We start from the raw sequence: 20,655 nt of genomic DNA, 5'->3' as shown, positions 1-20,655 counted from the left end.
ATGTGAAATGCTAAATGTGCTGGGTTACTTAGGGCAGACACAAGAAAGAACTTCCCGCCAGTAAGCAAGTACACCAGAATAACCTTATTCCGGGAGCATCTTTAGAATAGTGGCGTCAACAGCCTGCAACAACAACCCAGTGAGCTGAATCCCCCACAGAGCAGAGGCAGGGACGGAGGCTGGCGGCCGGCTCCTGCTGGCAGAAGGCGTCAGGAATTCACCACTCAGCGGGGCACGGCCCCACCCCTCGCTGAAGGAGGCCAAGGGGTTCCCTCCGGCCGGTTCCTGCAGACAACTGCGGTCATCTGCACCTGAGAAGGGAGGGGGAATGGGATTACCGCCTTCCCCGTTGCCCTGGGGCTCTGGGCCCGGTGACGCGGGGCATCCTGGCCTGTGTTCGCAGCTGCCTGCCGGGAGCCGGAGCCTGTCAGCTCGAGCGGCAGCGAGGGAAGACATTTCTGACACAAAACCCCAGGGGAATCCACGGAGGAGCTGGGCTGTCATTACTTATTAACAATGGGCCTGATCCCCAGCCAGGCAGGCCCAGGGAAATAGCCTGTAGGGAGGCCGGCCTCCCCGCTACGAGGTGGCTTAACACTCTCAGTGCCGGAGGGAGCTGTTGGGGGAGGGGTGTCAATTGTCACATTTTTTGCAGGGAAGAGGGGCCATTCTTTACATATTAGACAGAGGCGCGCCGGTCCTCGTCTTCGCCTCCTCCTCTCGGTGTCCGCATTCTTTTCCGCTTCCCTGCCCCCTCTGGTTTGAAGCCGGCAAACCCACAGGATGTGGGGGACTGCGCTCCTCCGGAGAAGGAAGATTTGAGCGTGCACACAGCCTGAAACCTGCGGCTAACATCCTGGTAACAGACCAGGAGAGGTGCACAGACTAGCTGGTCGTTCAATCTGGTTATTGCCTCTTTTCTCCCCCTCGATGATTCCTGGGCTCCGGCGCCGGCACTCTCTCTCCCAGCTCTGCGATCTCAGGTGGGCAGAGTCACCACCTGCAGGTCGAGCTTCCTGGGGAAGCAGAGGCTGAGATGGAGATTGGCATGGGGGACGTTTTTTTAGGGAGGATTTCTAGGATCAGCACCTGGAGATAGGAGGGGGGTGGAGGCCGAAGCCAGCAAAGGGGGAAACTGAACTACAGGGGTAGCTCGACGGAAGCCTCCGCTGGAGCCCCACGGAGATCTCTGGAGCTGGGGTGACCCTTCGGAGTGGTTCGCAGTTGGGCTGGAGGGGTGAGCCTCCAGACGCGGGCGTGGACCAGCCCCGGGCGTGGGCTGCTCCGGAAGCCGCCATGGCCCTGGGCAGGGCGGTTTCTTCAGCCTTGGGGAGGGGCTGAAGGCCACTCTCCAGCAGCCCAAGGTGTATGGATGGGGGAACCCGGCCACCACCCCCTTGCCTCCCCCGGAGGCCAGCCTGGCCTCCTTTCCTGTTTCATCTCCTCCCATTCTTCCCGCTATCCCTCCTCTCATCCCTCTTTTCTTCCCTCTTCCCCGCAGGAACTATCCCAGAGGTTTTCAAAATTTTAAAGGCCGTCCAATCCGGCGGGCCCAGTGCAAGTTTACAATCAGCGAAACTGCCCTAATTGAGGCAGAAGGTCTGAGAACCACCCCCACCCCTCCCAACTCGGGCCACCGTCGTCTTTGCTATAAAACACTTCGTAATCCCTAAAAGAGCTGGCTGGCTGAACTCTGAGCATTTTTTTCCTCTCTAATTGGGCGGTTCCAAACTTCACCACAGGGGGTGCTAAATTGTCACGGGTTCTTTTATTTGTGTCAACGGGAGCAGGAAGCGTAGAATTGTTATGTGTCTGTAATGTAAATTCCGCGGCCGGATGTATCTGTTATCTATTCGGTTTCATGTACTTTAGGAGAAGGTACTGGACCTAACTGGTGACACGCACTTAGGAATAGTCAGGTAGCATGTTATCACCAAGCCCACGCTCTGGAGCCCACCAAGACCTGAGCTTCTTCAATCAGCCCCAGAGGTCTTGTTTATTAGCATAAAGGGCCTTAGTAATGAGTTCCCACTGGCGGAAGCAGTTCGAGGGGGGAGTGGATTGGTCAGGCATCAGAGCTGGACTTCAACACTTGGAGGGCTCAGGCTGGGAAGATGCGGTTCGCTCTGTGGTTGGTTCTCGAAGGAATGGCCCCGCGAGCTTGATTCCTAAATGATCCTACGAGCATCCAGTGACTGAATTGGTGAATCTTGTGCCCCTGGAGTCAGACTAGAAGGTTAGAGAATCCCGCTGCAAGACTTTCCTTGCATTTGCCTTGGGCAAACTTTCCTGAGAGGCGCTGCTGGAGCTTGTAAAGGATGGGGGGCTGGAAGGTCATGGAATTTACAGGACCAGTTATACGGCTGCTTTGCGTAGCTTGTTCAGAAGTTGGCTTAAAGACTTCCTCTGACAGTAACCTGGTGGCACGGTATGGAGAGGGGCCCTAAGACCTCACCCTCCTCGAATTACTGAAAGGTACAGGGCTTCCCTCATAGCTCAGTTGGTAAAGAATCCACCTGCAATGCAGGAGACCCCGGTTCAGTTCCTGGGTTGGGAAGATGCTCTGGAGAAGGGAAAAGGCTACCCACTCCAGTATTCTGGCCTGGGGAATTCCACGGACTGTATAGTCCATGAAGTCTCAAAGAGTTGGACAAGACTGAGCGACTTACACTTCACTTCACCTCTGTCACAGATTTACCAAAAAGAACCTAGTGGGTTTTTATGCAAGACCAAACTGGCTTAGGTCAATAGCGCCAGCCTAAAACCCCACCTCATCTATAAAACTTTAATCAGCTGTGAATTACCACCTTCCCACATTAATAACCACTGTGTACCTCTGTGTTTTCTCTCGGGTATGATAGGGGTCTGCTCCTTGCATCCTCTGTCATAAGAAACTGTAAGGACTATATGCATTGTGTTCTTAAACCCTTCCCAAACTGGTTGGATTCACAAATTGGAGAGTGATGTCTTGGGGTTGTGGGGAGGTTAAAAAAAATCAGTGCTCAGAAGTGTCCACAACAGGGAGGCCCCCCGTGTTCATTATGAGCAGAGTGTGGATTAAGGGCTGGTATGCACAGGTGCCATGAACTGCACTGCCCTGTGTCTACACAGTGCTAGGGCAGATGAAGCTTGACTACTAACAGTGTCTGTCCAAGCACAGATCCTGTACACAGTCAAATAATCAATGCAAAACCCTGGCAAGGAGAGGAGATTAGGTCATTAGATCTGATGGCTTGGAATGCTGGTTGCCTGCTGAGGATGGGAACCAGGGTTGTGAGTTACATTCTCAACTTGGGTTAAATCTTCTCTCCGTACAGCCTGGTTCTGAAGGGTGGAGTCAGAGTCATCAGGAAACAGAGGGTTCTCAGCCAGCAGAATCATGCTTATCTGTATCAGGTAAGTCCCAGTGTGCAAGACCTTCGAGCACAACTTTGGTACTGAGTGTCTTTCGGCCCCTTGAGTGGACAAAGCATTTTCTCTGTCAGTGTCTGGTTGGATCTTTGTTGTTGTTGAGTCACTAGTGGTGTCTGACTCTTTGTGACCGTATGGAATGTAGACTGCCAGGCTCCTCTGTCCATGGGATTCTCCAGGCAAGAATACTGAATTGGGTTGCCATTTCCTCCTCTAGGGGATCTTCTTGACCCAGGGATTGGTTGGACCTTTACAGCTGCTGAAAATGTGAGGGTTGTGGGGCAGAGAGCTGCATCTCCTTGAGCTGACCAATAGCTATACCTCCCATGTTGCTTGCTGATGAAAGTCTAGATTTTTCCTGATGTTGGATAGCAATGTGTTTGTGAAAGGCGGGCTTAATTCCAGGACATGATTCATAATTGTACTAAACCATAGTACAAATAGTACTTTTTTTTTTAAACTGTAGTTGATTTACAATGTTGTATTAATTTCAGGTGCACAGCCAAGTGATTCAGTTATACATATATATATATATATTCTTTTTCAGATTCTTTTCCATTATAGTTTATTACAAGCTATTGAATATAGCTCCTTGTGCTATATAATAGGTCCTTGGTGGTTATCTGTTTTGTGTATAGTAGTATTTATATGTTAATCCTAAGCTCCTAATTTATCCCTCCTCTCTTCTTCTTTGGTAACCATAAGCTTGTTTTCTGTGTCTTTGGGTCTATTTCTGTTTTGTAGATAAGTTCATTTGTATCATTTTTTCAGATTCCACATGTAAGCAGTATCATATGATGTGTTCTGTTTGGCTTGCTTCACTTTGATGATCGCTGGGTCCATCCATGTTGCTGCAAATGGCATTACTGGGTCCTTTTTATGGCTGAGTAGTATTCCATTGTATGTGTGTACCACATCTTCTTTATCCGTTCCTCTGTCAATGGACATTTAGGTTGCTTCCTTGTCTTGGCTATTGTAAACAGTGCTGCTATGAACATAAGGGTGCCTGTATCTTTTCAAATTAGAGTTTTTGTCTTTTCTGGATATGTGCCCAGGAGTGAGATAGTTGGATCCTATGGAAACGGTGGTTTGTTGTTGTTGTTGTTTTTACAAACATTACTTCTTGATGATTTAGTTTAGGGAGTCCCTTTCCTGCCCAATAGAACTTAACAGGGATCCTGGTGGCGGGTTTCTCAGAAGTCTTTTTCTCTTCAAGAAAAGAGAAATATTTAAGGAGATTGTTGCCACCATCACCCAGCCAACGTTCTTCCTGCTTTTGGATGCTGTTTGTAAGGATATAAGATACTGGAGCAGCAGCAGTTATTTTGTGACTGTGAGGAAATGATCAAACAGAAAGGTCGTCAAGGACCCAAGATCTTTCTACCTATCTGGCCATCAAATCTCAGACCACCTACCTCTGGGCTGCTTGTTCTATGTGAAATGCTTTTTATTGGAAACACCTGAGAGCATCCTGATGCTACAGTCCCTAGTACAGTCCCTAATTTAATAGTTAAGAAAGCTGGGAGAGATTAGGTCATGGAGTTAACTAGTGGCAGAGAAGGGCCTAGAATCCAAGGGTTCCAGTTTCATCCAGGATACTCTATCTCTGAACTCTTAGGGAACCCCAGAGGCCACCTCATGGCCAAGGGCACCGATGATCAGGCTGGCACCGATGATCAGGCTCTGTGCCTCTGCTCAAATCAGAGCAGTGTGGCTTTTATCTGATTTATCTTATTGGTTCCTCATTAACATTCTGTTTGAACTATGAGGCTTAAACATATTTTATAAACAATGTCCCACCCTTTACAACAGTGGCTGACTTTTTACCCCACCACAGTGAAAATTGTAAAGAAAATCTTTTCTAAGAGGAAACACCCAGGAGGGGTGGTATTTTATTTCCCAGGTTTAAGCCCAGAGATCCTAGCAAACCACTCACTCTCACGCTTACACACACAAGTCTCAGGCGTGCACACACACACACACACGCACTTCTGAAGCATTTGTATGCTGTGTGTGTGTGCTCAGTATGTCCAATTCTTTGCAACCCCACGGACTGTAACCTGCCAGGCTCCTCTGTCGATGGGATTCTTCAGGCAAGAATACTGGAGTGAGCCGCCATTTCCTCTTCCAGGCGATCTTCCCGGTCAAGGGATCAGACCTGCATCTCCTGCGTCTCTTGTATTGGCAGGCAGATTCTTTACTGCTGAGCCAGTGGCGAGGCTCGAAGCATATGCACGCAGACATGCTATTCACTTGATTTTTTCCGTCCTGTTAGGTGTTCTTGGGTTGCAAGGCAGAATGAGATGCAGAGGCTAACACAGGTGTGAGAGTTTATGAGAGCCCCTGGAGGGCTGCTGCCTTGGTTCTGGAAATAGCCACAGCAGAGGCCACACTTGTCATCTGTCTTGTCCTTGGGTGTTCCAGATTCTGGGGCCACCTCCGTTCTTGAGACCCAACTTGTCTTGGCTTCCACTGCTTGCTCTCAAGGTGCCCAGAACTGGATCTGGACACCTTGGTCTGATCGGGTGGGCTCCACACTACACTGCATGGACCCACCAGCCTTGCTTGGGGCAGACAGAGTTCTCAAGCCAGGATATCTCCTGTCTTTCCTGGGGTGCTGAATCCTGACCCGGTCAATGGTAACAAGACAACAGAGTTAAATGCAAAAGGAACCTGGCTCTCCTGAAAATGGGGCTATGAGCATGGCAAGTACCTGACATTTACTCAGCCCCAGTACAGCCTCCTGAGAACTGGGACTTGCCTTTTTCTCCCTCATCTCCTCTGGGCGACCTCCTTTCCTACCCTTCCTTCGCTTTTTCATTCAGGAAGCGTTTCTTCATTGCCTACTATTCCTGTGATCTATTGCTGGATAATAGTCCCCAAACCTAGTGGCTTCCAAAGAAAATCATTTTATTATATCTCACAACTTTGGGGGTCAGAATTCACATAGGGCTTGGCTGGGCGATTCTTTTGCTCCTTGTCACATGGCTGCGATTACTCAGTGGTATTTGCTGGCAGCCTGGTTGTTCTGGAAGGTCAAGGTGGACCAAGTCAGGTACCTGGGCAGGAAAGGCTAGAAGGCTTGGGTTACTGAGCTGAACTCCCTCGTTATGTCACTCAGGGTCTCTCCAGTAGATGAGTATGACTTTGCACATGGCGGCTATAAGAGTGAGTGTTCCAGGAGACAGGAAGTGCTGCCAATTGCTTGAGGCCTGAGCACCCAAAGTGGCATATTTCCCTTCTGCCATATTCTATTCATCAAAGAAGTCACAGAGGGCACCCAGATCAGAGGGGTTGGGACGGGAGCCTAGACTCTCTTCTCTCAATGGGAGGAGTGTGAAACCAGAAGTGGCCAGCTTGAATCTGCTACCTCACCTATCTGCTGGGTATCATGAGAGATGCTGTTCAGTAACAGGGCAAATAATATGAGTACCGCTATTTTGTTTCCTTATTCCTTCCTCTAGGTTAAGTCCAGATCTCGGGGTAGACTTTCCTGTTTCCCCAAATTACTGGAAAAACTCCACTGGACCTTGTAATGGGGGTGAGCGGAGCAAGGGCAGAGAATCTGGGCAGTACAAGAGCTGCTCTCAGGAGGTCATGTGGGCTGGGAGCGAGATCCAGGAGAGAAGACACTGACACGAAGATGACTGGGGCCAGGGAGGGAGAGGGGAAAGAGGAAGGCACGGTTGGCAGTTGTCGGGAAGGGTGGACCTTTGATGTGGTCTAAATCTGAGTTCCTTCTAAAAGCAGAGCCTAAAAATGAAGACTTGGAGACAGGGAGTTCATTTGGGAGGTGACCTCAGGAAGCACACTGAGGGGGAGGGGCAGGAAACCAGTGAAGGGTAAGCTGAGGAGCAGGTGGGCATCTAGGGGCTCAGTCATGCTGGAGCCCCCCGGAGACTCTGCAAGAGCTACTCTGGAGTTGTCAACCCAAGAGCAGCAAAATTGTGTTATTTAAACACTGAATTCCTCCCAGCGTTGACCAAGAGTTGATCCTAGCATCTTAAGCTCACAGTACCTTTGCCCTACTCTGCACCAGTGAGCATCCCAGGATAGTCACTGTGTCCAGAAGCTGCCTGTTGGTGGCCTCCAGGGTGGTTATAACTGTCTGATTTATGATGAGAATTTCTAGTCCCTTTGCCACGGGACATGCTCAGCACCTCTGCCTCTCACGCCTCCACACTGAATTCCGGGTGAAAGATGCCCCCTCCCCCAACACGTGCCGCATAGCCGTGCTCCTCCACCTTCCCACAAATTCAACATTACAGCCTGCATGGCCCACGGATGCTTTGGGAGCCAGTGGATTCTCTGTGAGTTACATGAAGAATGCCAACTTCTAAGTCAAGGTCAGGTCTGGGCCAAAACAAAGGTGCTGGTGGGGACAGTGGTGCATGCACTTACCCCGTGCTGGACAGCACGGTACTCCGTGCAGCACAGAGTCCAGGCGGAAGAAGGAAGAGGCAACTTCAGAAACACAAGGCCAACTTCTGGGACCCCCTTCTTGTGTTTTCCAGGGTTTAAGAGACATGTGGCAGTACCTACTCCATCGAGGCCAGACCAAGTTAGCAGGTTGGTTGGCCCTCTGTGGAGGAAGTGACTTGCCCTCTTTGAGTTTCTGTATAGTCGTCTCTCGGGCTTCTTAATACCCTAGCGGGCTGTGATCTGTGGTTCTATGAGGAAAGAGTGAGACAGTGCATCTTGGTGAACACTGGGGAATTCAGAAGAGTGTTCAGACTGAAAGCTTTCACGTGATTATGACTGTTATGGCAATGCAGAGTGCTCTGTGGAGACAACCTCCACCTTGGTTTATGCTCCTCCCATAGGAGTCCCTACTCCATGCTCTGTTGCTCTGCCTCCCAGACTCCTAGCAGGATCTCTGGGTCCTTGGTTACTCCATGAAACCTGTTAAGAAATTCTGCTTTTCTAGTGGTCTCTTCTTGACAGAAGGGAGTGCCCCAGACCTCTAGCTCACGCATATGCCCTAAGATGTCTTGGGCCATACCATGGGGGCCTCATTTACCAGTTCATGCCCATACCTCATTCTACCTAGACTCTCATGGGTGATTGTGTATTGAGATAGGCAGGCCTTTCTGTTCCAACTGCCCTCAGTTAGGGGCGCCTTTCAAAGGGCTCAGATTATGTCTAGGCTGCCATCTTAGGATGCTATTGGCTGCAAGTGACAGAAACTCCCAACACAAGAAGATCCCTAAGACGATACTTCTAGGTTCTCTCTTCTCTGATCCTCTCAGCTTTGCCTTTCTGGGCACATGTGTCAGTGTCAACCTCCAACTGGTCCCAAAAAGGCTGCTGCAGTTCCAGGCATCACATGCAGGTACACAACCTCTAGTAGGGAGGAGCTGTTCCTTCCAGCCAGAGATGATATTCCAAACATTCAGCAACCAGTACAGCAGGGTATGGACCAGTGGGAAGAAACTCTAGGTGTGCTGGCACGGGCCTGCTGAAGGTCAGGACGGTTTCCAGGGTTGCATTCCTAAGAGGAAGGAAGCCCCTAACAGAATTAGCTTACACAGCAGTGGAACACATGACTCCATCCACAAAACCTGTTTCTAGAATGGTGAAGATTTTGCCATGAATTGTGAATGAAATCTCCCTTCTTGAAGGTGGACATGGGAGTTAGATTCGGGTTTGTTTAGCAGGTTGGAGGCTAGGGAACCCATCAGATTCACCTGTTTCGTGGACTTACACCTCCCCGCCATCATCCCTCTGAAATCACAGTCTTCTTGTGCCGACCTGGGATCCACTGTTAAATCTGGCCTGAGCATCTCGTATGTATATTTTTCAAAATTTTAGTTTGAAAATTGAAATTGCAGGAATAAAGCCACAGACTTCCATATACACTTCACCCAGATTCACCCATTGTTGACATTCTGCTATTTTCTGTCTCTCTCTCTCTCTACACACACACTGATTATTTTGATGGAATAATTTCAGTCAGTTACAGACATTGGGTCCTTGACTCCTAAATCTTGAGTGTGATTCTCCAAAGAACAAAGACATTTGCTTACATCATCCCAGTACAATGATCACATTCAGGAAATTTAACATCAATGCAATACTATTATCTAATACAGAGCACATATTCAAATTTCAATAGTTGTCCTGAAATGTCCCTTTTAGTAGTTTTTCTGCTCCAGAGTTTAATCCAGGATCACATATGATCTCTGGTTGCCTGGTTACTTCATTCCCTTTCAGCCTGCACCAGCTCTCCTTAGCCTGACCTTTGATGTTACTGATGCTGACAGTTTTGAAAAGTACAGGACCATTTTGCAAAATGTCACTCAATTTGGGTTTGCTTGATGTTTTCTTAGGGTTAGATTCAGCTAAGCGTCTTGGTTTTGCCTCCTTGCTGCTTTCTGTAACTGCAAGTGATTTAAGCTTTTATGAAAGTTATGTTTTTGATGTCTGCAAAGTAGAAGTACTATTTGGTTCAGTTAGGCCCATTTCATGGATGGACAGACTGAGCAGTTCTTAGTCATTTGGGAGAGCCAGGATAAGGTTAATCCGAGAGGCCTTAGACAAACCAGCAATTTCTGCTCAACTGCCTGCCTTTCTCCCTCGCTCTTGCTCACATCCTGTCTCCTCCAGCTTCTCATAGCCTTCTCCTCAGGCTTAATTGATAGGCGAATTATTGAGTGTTTGGCCAGGCGGGGGGCCAGGAGGCTGTCTAGAGCCTGCAGAGCTTGCTTTTTAGGTTAAGGTGGGGATGAGTCTGCCAGCAGCCTTCCACTGACAAGGGCGTGATGGATTTCCTCCCATTCTTTGCTAGCAATGCTTTTGTTATTTTGCATTTTGTGCAGCACATTTCCTCTCGGCAACTCAAGGCCTTTTGCAGAGTCTTATGTAATGAAAAATAATTCTGCAAGGTAGGCAGACCGGGCAAGGCCTGAATACGGAAACTGCATTCCTATCCACATGTACAAAATCCCTGCTGGGGCCCGTCTGTGTTGGGGCAGTGACATTCGACGTCTGTGGCACTTGGAGACCATAAGAGAGCAAGGACATGGGCAGAGGGGGATGCAGTTGCCTTTGGTAAACTCCAAAAAAGCCCCTCTCCCTGTGCTTGGGCGACTGGCTCTTAAATAAGAAAAGGGAGGACTTTGAGAGAGAAATAAGGGAGGAAGGAATGGGCCAGTGATCGAAAGGAGGAAGTCAACACGTACAGGAAAAGGTGTTCAACAACCTTGGTCATCCAGGAAATGTAAATTCAAACCACTCTGAGATTGTAATATACCCATCAGAATGACTAATACATCAAAATGTATCTTCACCTCAGTACTGAAGAACGTATGAGTTTACTTTGTAGAAATTCATTGAGCTGTACACTGATAACATGATACTTCACAAAAGATTTGCAGTAAGACAGGAGAAAGAGTAAGGGAAACACAGACTATTGGTGAGGTCATTCTGTTGGTGAGCAGGTTGGATTCCCATAACTGTCCTTGGGTCCGTTTGTTCCTTAATCCAGAGGGACCACCACTCACTCCTCCTGTTCATGTCAGCAGAGTCAGTATGCTTTTTAATTTTCTGGTACTTAGTTTTCTATCAAAATTTGTGGGCCAAAATTTCATAAACGGCAAAACTTCTATTTAGAGCAAGGCTAAGGGCATTAGTGATTTTTTACTTCATTCATTCACTCATCCATTCATTCAGCCATGAAAGGAAAAATTATGATTCTGGAAGCCTTTGGCTAGGACTTTTCATGTCTCAGTTCAGTTCAGTCGCTCAGTTGTGTCCGACTGTTTGCAACCCCATGAATCACAGCACGCCAGGCCTCCCTGTCCATCACCAACTCCCGGAGTTCACTCAGACTCACGTCCATCAAGTCAGTGATGCCATCCAGCCATCTCATCCTCTAGATGTCTAGATGGCCTCTTATCAGCAACAAGACATTTTAGCCCATCTGGGGAAAGCGTCAGAGGTGAGATGGGGGTGTGTGTAAAAACTGCCTTCTGTCACTTTTCCCCTAGATTTCTGAACTGGGGGGCTAATTCCTGCCAGAGTGAAAGGTGACAAGGTCGCGACAGCCTTGAAAGAGGATGTATTAGTTTCCGGGGGTTGCCGTAACAAAGTACCATAGAGTGAGCGTGGTATAAATGACAGAAACGTATTAATATTGTCCCATTGTTCCGGGGGCTAGAAGTCCAAGATCAAGGTGTGGGCAGGGTTGGTTCCTCCTGAGGGCGTCTGGGAGAATGTTTCAGGCCTCTCGCCTAGATTCTACAGGTTTGCTGCAGTCTTCGGTGTTCCTTGGTGTGTGTCTTTCTCCTAATTTCCCCTTTTTATAAAGACGCAAATCATACTGGACTAGGGCCCACTCTAATGACTTCATTTTAATGTGATTACCTCTATAAAACCTTATACCTTAATAAGATCACATTCTGAAGTACTGAGGGATTAGGACTTCAACATACAACCATGCCTCATTTTACTGTGTTTGCTTTATTGTGCCTTGTGGAAGTTGTGTTTTTTTAAAACTTGAAGGTTTGTAGCAACCCTTGGTCGGGCAGTCTGTGGGTGCAATGTTTCTAACAGCATCTGCTCACTTCGTTTCTCTGAGTCACGTTTTGGTAATTCTTGCAATATTTATGACTTTTTCATTGTTACTACATTTGTTTTGGTGATCTGTGTTTGGCGTTTGGTGTTACTATTGTCATTGTTTGGGGGTGCCAAGAACCGTGACCATATAAGATCATGAACGTAACCAGTGTGTGTTCTGACTCCTCTTTCACCATCCAGCCATTCCCCCATCCCCTTTCTCCTCCTTGGGCTTCCCTATTCCCTGAGACAACAATATCAAAATTAGGCCAGTTAATAACCCTGCAGTGGCTTCTAAATGTTCAAGTGGAAGGAAGGGCTGCATGTTTCTCACTTTATTTTATTTTTTTAAATTTAAATTTATTTATTTTAATTGGAGGCTAATTACTTTACAAACTGGAGCCTATTATACAGAGTGAAGTAAGCCAGAAAGAAAAACACCAATACAGTATACTAACACATATATATGGAATTTAGAAAGATGGTAATGTTTCTCACTTTAAATCAAAAGCTAGAAATGATGAAGTTAGTGTGAAAGGCACATCAAAAGCCAAGATCAGATCAGATCAGTTGCTTAGTCATGTCCGACTCTGCGACCCCATGAATCGCAGCACGCCAGGCCTCCCTGTCCATCACCAACTCCTGGAGTTCACTGAGACTCACGTCCATCGAGTCAGTGATGCCATCCAGCCATCTCATCCTCTGTCGTGCCCTTCTCCTCCTGCCCCCAATCCCTCCCAGCACCAGAGTTTTTTCCAATGAGTCAACTCTTCGCATGAGGTGGCCAAAGTACTGGAGTTTCAGCTTTAGCATCATTCCTTCCAAAGAAATCCCAGGGCTGATCTCCTTCGGAATGGACTGGTTGGCAAGATAGGTCAGGTCAGAAGCTAGGCCTCTTGGACCAAACAGTTAACCAAGTTATGAATACAAAGGAAAAGTTCTTGAACGAAATTAGAAATGCTACTCCAGGGAACACACAAATGATAAGAAAGTGAGAGTTCCCTGGCAGTCCAGGGGTTAAGACTCCACACTTCCACCGCAGGGGACACAGATTTGATCCCTGGTTGGGGAACTAAGATCCCACTTGCCGCATGGTATGGCAAAACAAACAAGCAAATGGGGGAAGAAAAAACAAATTATAAAGCAAAACAATCTTATTGTTGATATGGACAAAGTTCTAGTGGTCTGGATAGAAGATCAAAGCAGCCACAACATTCCCTTAAGCCAAAGCTTAAACCAGAGTGAGGCCCTAACTCTCTTCAGTTCTGTGAAGGCTGAGAGAGGTGAGGAAGCTGCAGAAGAAAAGTGTGAAACTAGCAGAGGTTGATTCATGAGGTTTAAGGAAGGAGGCTGTCTCCAGAACAACAAAAGTACACCATGAAGCAGCAAGTGCTGATGGATAAACTGCAGCAAGTTGTCCAGAAATCTAAGATCATTAATGAAAGTGGTTACACTAAGCAGCAGATATTCAGTATAGATAAAACAGCCTTCTCTTGGAAGATGATGCCTTCTAGGACTTTCATAGCCAGAGAGGAGAAGTCACTGCTCGGCTTCAAAGGACAGGATGACTTGTTAGGAGCTAATGCTGCAGCTGGCGCCAGTAAATTGAAGTCATTGCTCATTTACAATTTTGAAAATCTTAGGAGCCTTAAGAATTATGCTAAATCTACTCTGCCTTTGCTCTATAAATGGAGCAACAAACCTGGATTACAGCCCATGTGTTTACAACAGTTTACTGAGTATCGGGCTTCCCTTGTGGCTCGGCTGGTAAAGAATCCACCTGCAATGCAGGAGACCTGGGTTCAATCCCTGGGTTGGGAAGATCCCCTGGAGAAGGGAAAGGCTACCCACTCCAGTATTCTGGCCTAGAGAATTCCATGGACTATTCCATGGGATTGCAAAGAGTCAGACACGACTGAGCGACTTTTTCTTCTCTTTCTGTCTTATGAATATTTGAAGGTCTCCACTGTTGAGACCTACTGCTCAGAAGAAAAGAGTCCTTTGAAAATATTATTGCTCAGTGACAATGTACCTGGTTACCCAGGAGTTCTGATGGAGATGTGCAATGAGATTAGTGTTGTTTTCATGCCTGCTAAGCACAGCATCCATTCTGTAGCCCATGGATCAAGGAGTCATTTCAAGTCTTATTATTTAGGAAATACATTTTATAAGGCTATAGCTGCCACAGATAGTGATTCTTCCTCTCATGGATCTGCTAAATCACTTCAGTCATGTCTGACTCTGTGCGACCCCATAGATGGCAGCCCACCAGGCTCCCCCGTCCCTGGGATTCTCCAGGCAAGAACACTGGAGTGGGTTGCCATTTCCTTCTCCAATGCATGAATGTGAAAAGTGAAAGTGAAGTCGCTCAGTCGTGTCTGACCCTCAGCGACCCCATGGACTGCAACCTACCAGGCCCCTCCGTCCATGGGATTTTCCAGGCAAGAGTACTGGAGTGAGGTGCCATTGCCTTCTCCGCTCATGGATCTGGGCAAAGCCAATTGAAGACTTTCTGGAAAAGATTCACCATTCTAGATGCCATTAAGAATTTTCATGATTTGTGGGAAGAGGTCAAAATACCACCTTAACGGGAATTTGGGAGAAGTTGATTCCAACCCTCCTGGATGACTTTGAGAGGTTCAAGACTTCAGGGAAGGAAGGAACTGCAGATGTGGAAATAGCAAGAGAATTAGAATTACAAGTGGAGCCTGAGGATGCGACTGAATTGCTGCAGTCTCATGATAAAACTTGAACAGATGAGTTGCTCTTCATGGATGAGCAAAGAAAGTGGTTTCTTGAGATGGAGTGTACTCCTGGTGGAGATGCTGTGAAGATTGTTGAGATGACGACAAAGGATTTAGAATATAACATAAGCTTAGTTGATAAAGCAGTGGCAGGGTTTGAGAGAACTGACTCACATTTTGAAAGAAGCTCTACTGTGAGTAAAATGCTATCAAACAGCCCTGCATGCTACAGAGAAATCGTTCATGAAAGTAAGAGTCAATTGATTCAGAGAACTTCATTGTCGTCTTATTTTGAGACTCGCCAGAGACACTCCAACCTTTGGCAATGAACACCCTGATCGGTCAGCAGCCATCCACAATGAAGCAAGCTTGTCCACCAACAAAAAGGTTACCATAAACTGAAGGCTCAGATGATGGTTCACTTTTTTTTTTAGCAATAACATATTTTTACATTGATATATACATTTTTGAAGACATAATGCTATTGCACACTTAATGGACAATGGTATAGTGTAAACATAACTATCATATGCGATGGAAAACCAAAAATGGGTGTGACTTGCTTTATTGTAATACTCGCTTTATCGCAGTGGTCTGTAACCAAACCCACAGTATCTCTGAGGTCTGCCTGTATATTTGGGGGTGGGATACACAATTTAGCCCATGCTAGAGGGGAATGACTCCACTAAAAGAACTGTTCCTCCCTGTCTCCACATTGTGTCTGGGTGATGAGGGACCAGTAGCTTCTCTTTTTCTTATTTTAGCTTTTTAAATATTAGAGTATAGTTGATTTACAACAAAGTGATTCAGTTATGTATATGTAATATCCATTCTCTTTCAGATTCTTTCCCATATAGGTTACTACAGATTATTGAGTAGAGGTCCCTGTGCTATGCAGTAGGTCCTTCAGTTCAGTTCAGTCACTCAGTTGTGTCCGACTCTCTGCGACCCCAAAGGACTGCAGCACGCCAGGCTTCCCTGTCCATCACCAACTCCCGGAGCCTACTCACACTCATGTCCATTGCATCGGTGATGCCATCCAACCATCTCATCCTCTGTCTTCCCTTTCTCTCCCACCTCCAGTCTTTACCAGCATCAGGATCTTTTCCAATGAGTCAGTTCTTCGCATCAGGTGGCCAAAATATTGGAGTTTCAGCTTCAGCATCAGTCCTTCCAATGAATATTCAGGATTGCTTTCCTTTAGAATGGACTGTTTGGATCTCCTTGCAGTCCAAGGGACTCTCAAGAGTATTCTCCAACACCACAGTTCAAAAGCATCAATTCTTTGGCACTCAGCTTTCTTTATAGTCCAATTCTCACATCCATACATGACCACTGGAAAAATCATAGCTTTGATTAGATGGACCTTTGTTGGTAAAGTAATGTCTCTGCTGTTTAATAAGCTGTCTAGGTTGGTCATAGCTTTTCTTCCAAGGAGCAAGTAGGTCCTTGTTCATTATTTATTTATATAGCAGTGTTTATATGTTAATCTCAAACTCCTAAAGTCTGTTTTCCATATCTGTGAGTTTGTTTCTGTTTTGTAAATAAGTTCATTTGTATCATTTTTTTACATTCATATATAAGTGATATCATACAGTATTTGTCTTTGTCTTTCTGACTTCACTCAGTATGATAATCTCCAGGTCAATCCATGTTGCTGCAAATGACATTGTCTCATTTTTTTAAATGACTATATATATGTATGTGTGTACCACATCTTCTTTATCCATTCCTCTGTCAGTGGACATTTAGGTTGCTTCCATGTCTTAGCTATTGTAAATAGTGCTGCAATGAAGATTGGGATGCATATGCTGCTGCTAAGTCGCTTCGGTCGTGTCCGACTCTGTGCGACCCCATAGACAGCAGCCCACCAGGCCCCGCTGTCCCTGGGATTCTCCAGGCGAGAACACTGGAGTGGGTTGCCATTTCCTTCTCCAATGCATGAAAATGAAAAGTGAAAGTGAAGCCTCTCAGTCGTGTCCAGCTCTTAGCGACCCCATGGACTGCAGCCTACCAGGCTCCTCCGTCCATGGGATTTTCCAGGCAAGAGTACTGGAGTGGGGTGCCATTGCCTTCTCCTGGGATGCATATATCTTTTCAAATTATGGTTTTCTCTGGATATATTCCCAGGAGTGAGATTTCTGGATCATGTGGTAGTTCTGTTTTTAGGTTTTTTTAAAGGAACTTCTGGGAGTTAAGGTGGGAAGGAGGTTCAAGAGGAAGGAGATACATGTATATTTATGGATGATTTATGTTGTTGTACAGCAGAAACCAACACAACTTTGTAAAGCAATTATCCTCCAATTAAAAATAAATTAAAAAAAACTTTTATAAAAGGAAATTCCATACTGTTCTCTGTACTGGTTGTACCAATTTATATTCCCACCAACAGTGTAGGAGGGTTCCCTTTTCTCCACAGCCTCTCCAGCATTTAGTATTTGTAGACTTTTTGATGACGGCCATTCTGACCCATGTGAGGTGATACCTCATTGTTGTTTTTATTTGCATTTCTCTAATAATGAGCAATATTGAGCATCTTTTCATATGTTCATTAGCCATCTGCGATCTATTTAGATCTTCTGCCCATTTTTTGATTGGGCTGTTTGTTTTTTTCGATTTTGAGCTGCATGAGCTGTGTGTATATTTTGGAGAGTAATGTCTTGTTAGTTGCTTTGTTTGCAAATATTTCCTCCCATTCGAAGGGTTGTTTTTTCATTTTGTTTATGGTTTCCTTTGCCATGCAAAAGGTTTTAAGTTTAATTAGGTCCCATTTGTTTATTTTTATTACACAAGAGGTGGATCCAAAAAGATATTGCTGCAGAGTATCTGCCTATTATGTCAGAGTATTCTGCCTATGTTTTCCTCTAAGAATTTTATAATATCCAATTGGACATTTAGGTCTTTAATCTATTTTGAGTTTATTTTTGTGTATGGTGTTAGAGAATGTTCTAATTTCATTATTTTACAGGTAGCTGTCCAGTTTTCCCAGCACTACTCATTGAAGAGATAGTCTTCCCTCCATTATGTAATCTTGCCTCCTCTGTCATAGATTAATTGACCATAGGTGCATGGATTTGGGCTTCCCTGAGCACTGAAGAATTGATGCTTTTGAACTGTAGTGCTGGAGAAGACTCTTGTGAGTCCCTTGGACTGCAAGGAGATCCAACCAGTCCATCCTAAAGGAGGCCAGTCCTGGGTGTTCATTGGAAGGATTGATGCTGAGGCTGAAACTCCAATACTTTGGCCACCTCATGCGAAGAGTTGACTCATTGGAAAAGACCCTGATGCTCAGAGGGATTGGGGGCAGGAGGAGAAGGGGACGACAGAGGATGAGATGGCTGGATGGCATCACTGACTCAATGGACATGAGTCTGGGTGAACTCCGGGAGTTGGTGATGGACAGGGAGGCCTGGCGTGCTGCGATTCATGAGGTCACGGAGAGTCAGATATGACTGAGCGACTGAACTGAACTGATAGCTTAGTTGGTAAAAAATCTGCATTTCTGGGCTTTCTGTTCTCTTCCATTGATCTGTATTTCTGTTTTTGTGACAATACCATGCTACTTTGATTACTGTAGCTTTATATTATAGTCTGAAGAGAGGGAGCCTGATTCCTGCAGCTCTGTTTTTCTTTCTCAGGATTGTTTTGGGTATTTGGGGTCTTTTTTCAGTAGCTTCTTAAGCATGTGGGGAAGGGGAAATGGTTGGTCTGAAGAAGAATTAAAGTGTCTCCGAGAGAGAAGGAGGAAAAGCTGTGGAAGCATCATCATGGCTGCCAGCATAGGCTCAGAAGCCAGGCAGTTTTGGTTCAAATTGTGGTTCCACACCTGGGCCCCTACTCTTACTGTATGACTTTGAACAAGTTAAAGTTAGGTTCTTTAAACCTCAGTGTCCCCATTACTAAAGTTGGGTCTTGACCTCCCACCTCCCAGGGTAGTCATACAGCTTGGCTTCTATACTGTGTGTAAGATGGGTTGAAAGTGAAAGTCACTCAGTCATGTCCAGTTCTTGGCGACCTCATGGACTATACAGTCTGTTGAATTCTCCAGGCCAGAATACTGAAGTGGGTAGCCTTTCCCTTATCCAGGGGACCTTCCCAACCCAGGGATCAAACCCAGGTCTCCCGCATTGCAAGGTGGATTCTTTACCAGCTGAGCCACAAGGGAAGCCCAAGAATACTGGAGTGGGTAGCCTATCCCTCCTCTAGCCCCAGGAATTGAACCGGGGTCTCCTGTGTTGCAGGTAAAATGGGTTTTGCTATGCTTAATCCACGTAAGACATGCAAGGAATTATTGTTTGGTTCTGGAAAAGACTCAAGGAGGGCAGAAACATTCAGTGGGGGCTTTAGTAGCTGTGGAGGGAGCAATTTTAAAATGATTAACCATTCTTTTCAATGATTTCAGGAATATGTGGAATTTGTTTTTAATGCAAATCCTATAGAAGGGGTCAAGGTGAAAAAGGCCTCTCTGCAGCATATGCCCTAGGCCTTCAGGCCCACATCCCTAGAATTTCCCCAAATATATCTATGATATCTATATATTTAAATATTTTTTCTCTGGGGGCTGTGCTGGCTCTTCTTTACTGTGTGGGGGCTTTCTCTAGCTGTGGTGAGCGGATCTGCTCTCTAGCTGTGGGGTGCCGGCCTCTCATCGCAGTGACTTCTCTCGTCGTGAAACATGGACTCTAGGATGTGTGGGCTTCAGTAGTTGCGTCACTTGGGCTCAGTAGTGGCGCAGGGACTTAGTTGCCCCGTAACGCATGGGATCTTCCCGGACAAGGGATCAAACCTGTGTCCCCTGCATTGGCAGGCAGATTCTGAACCACTGGACTGCAAGGGAAGTCTTAAAAATTTTTTTGATATGCAAATAGGGTCACAGCAGATGCTGTCTGTCATACCCACTCACCACCCCTAGATCTCCCCCACCAACTCCCAGAGGTACCTGCAGACATTTCTGTCAAAGCCTACCTTTTCCTGTATCTCTCTGCATCAGGATGATCTCTGGCCAAGAAGATAACCCGCTGATACTCGGGATTGGCTAGATGTAAGAGTCCAGAAATAAATACCTCTCAATCAATGAGGGGCCAGAGTTCATGGATAAATACCCTGGCTTACCAGCGCCTTGGTGGCATGATCCTGAGGCATGTTCCACATGGACCCTCAGTGGGTCTCCAGGGGACTAAGCCCCATTTGCCTCCAGCAGGGACCCACTCACTGACACAGCCTTTATTGGCATCCCCCTGCCCCCGTCTCACTTCCCTCTTCCCCACTGTGCTTCTTGGATCGCCTCCCAAATAATGACATGCACCCAGATTCTTGTCTCAAGGTCTGCCTTGGGGGACATCCAACCAAGACTGAGATGATATGATCACACATTGGTCTGCATGGAACTTTCTGCAGCCAGCAGTATTACTCCCAGAACTTTCCCTGCCAGCACATACTGAAGGACTGTTTATTATTCGACAGTCTGGGCACATCAGATTCAATTTAGCCAGTCCTGTTCCAACGGGCAATTAGGTTGTTTCCAGTTTTGGGCTGTTATGGACACTGCAGCAGTGAGCAGCTTTGTGCCTCTATCGTTCTGCAAATGGGAAAAATCGATCTGAAGGATTACTTTCTAGTTCAATAGCTAGGTCAAAAGCTAAGGGAACACTTTAGATCAGGGCCCAAGGGTGGCTGTGGTGCTCAAGACTGGAGGTGACAGGACTAGAGTGGCTCAAGCAAGCCTGGGGGCACTGTCTGCAGTGAAGACCTAGTGTGCCTGAAGAGGGCCTGCCTGCCTGGCGATTCTCCCCGGGGGTCTCAGTGCATTTGTGGGGGGCTCCTGTGTGCTGGGTGCTGAGGCTACTGCAGCAGAAGGGCCTTCCCCCAGAGTCAGTATCTTCAGGAAGAACCCTACCATCCTGTTTCACATGCCCACATCCCGCTGCCACGTTCGTGCCATAGG

General features: G+C 46.6%; 1 long non-coding RNA gene across 1 annotated transcript in view; it reads left to right on the top strand.

Moving 5' to 3' along the window:
- Nucleotides 1-762: 762 nt before the first annotated feature.
- The window catches only part of LOC138986332 (uncharacterized), a 115,023-nt gene continuing 95,130 nt past the window's right edge, over nt 763-20,655 (top strand). Inside the window, exons 1-2 of the long non-coding RNA XR_011463163.1 lie at nt 763-983; nt 3,318-3,396. This is a non-coding gene — a long non-coding RNA (uncharacterized lncRNA). The remainder of the gene's footprint in view (nt 984-3,317; nt 3,397-20,655) is intronic.

This window comes from Bos mutus, chromosome X (assembly GCF_027580195.1).
Source record: "Bos mutus isolate GX-2022 chromosome X, NWIPB_WYAK_1.1, whole genome shotgun sequence".
NCBI classification, from domain to species: Eukaryota; Metazoa; Chordata; class Mammalia; order Artiodactyla; family Bovidae; genus Bos; species Bos mutus.
Note: the sequence above shows the minus strand (reverse complement) of the source record. Positions and strands in the feature narration are given on the sequence as shown.